The following is a 1201-nucleotide window of genomic DNA, read 5'->3' as shown; positions in this document are numbered from 1 at the left end:
CCTCCATTTATTTTACATAAAATCAATTTCAAGAGCATTTTGTTCCTCATGTACACTTCCAGGCCTTACACGTAGGATATAGAACAATCTTAGCTACTATTCAATAATCAACATGTTGGAAGTACATAAATTATCTCAAAATAATGTGAAAATAAAACAAGAATGAAACGAAGGGAAAAAAAAAAAAAAAAGAAGAAATGGGTTAAAAGGGTTACCTCTTTTGGTACCTAAAGAGATGATGCAATCTGCAGCTGCAAATTAATGGAGCTCAAGTTTTCACTTCTCAAGTGGAGCGTAGAGAGAATATAGATGATAAAGTAGAAATGCCTGTTAAATAGAAGCAGCTGGATGATATAGACACCAACCATATAGACACCATATATGATATTTAATAAGTGGAACCCAAGTCAATAAATATAGACACCAACCATGTGATCAACAAGTGGAGATATTTAATCCATTTCTACATCAATAATGCAATTAAGTTAAGGATTATCGACAAAATATTTTTATTATAGTGGGCATGGCTCCAAGCCTCCAACCCGAGCATATAAAATGGAAATAATTATTAAAAAAAACAAAAAAAACCCTTTTTTTAAGGGCTAAATTAAAACATGACCACTTCTTACTTGGTTTCATAAATAAGAGCCCTCATTTAATTCATTTCTATTTTTATGTTCTTCCTTCTAACAACTAATATAGGCACTCTAGCGCTTGAGTAGCTTCACTCTAAATCTCTAATAATAAAGTCCAGTCGACTCCAGAACTGTGGTAAAAGTTTTTTAATCTTTTAATTTCAGCTATTTTTTTTAAATATATAAATAAAGTTCAAATAACTTTTATACATATTTGCTATTCCTTTTTAAAAAACATTATCTTTTATTTTTTTATAAAATATAATTTATTTATTTATTTGTTAGAAAGAAATTTTAATATGTAATTTCTAATGCTAATTTTGAGAATAATTAAAAATATATAATGTATTTCCTAGTGCTCGAGAGGAGCCACTCTAGTGCTAGAGTTGTTAGAGTGAAAGTATGAAAATTGTGAAGCCGTAAAAATGGAACAAAAGTATAATATTTCTTTACATATACAATATTTCTTCTTCTATCTTTTCCTTTATTTCGCATAGATATAAACATATTAGAAAATGTAAATGAATTAGAATATATATTATATTTTATTTTGTTCAAATCTTCTC

The sequence above is a fragment of the Pistacia vera genome, unplaced genomic scaffold (genome assembly GCF_008641045.1).
Source record: "Pistacia vera cultivar Batoury unplaced genomic scaffold, PisVer_v2 Contig622, whole genome shotgun sequence".
NCBI lineage: Eukaryota > Viridiplantae > Streptophyta > Magnoliopsida > Sapindales > Anacardiaceae > Pistacia > Pistacia vera.
This window is presented reverse-complemented; position numbering follows the sequence as displayed.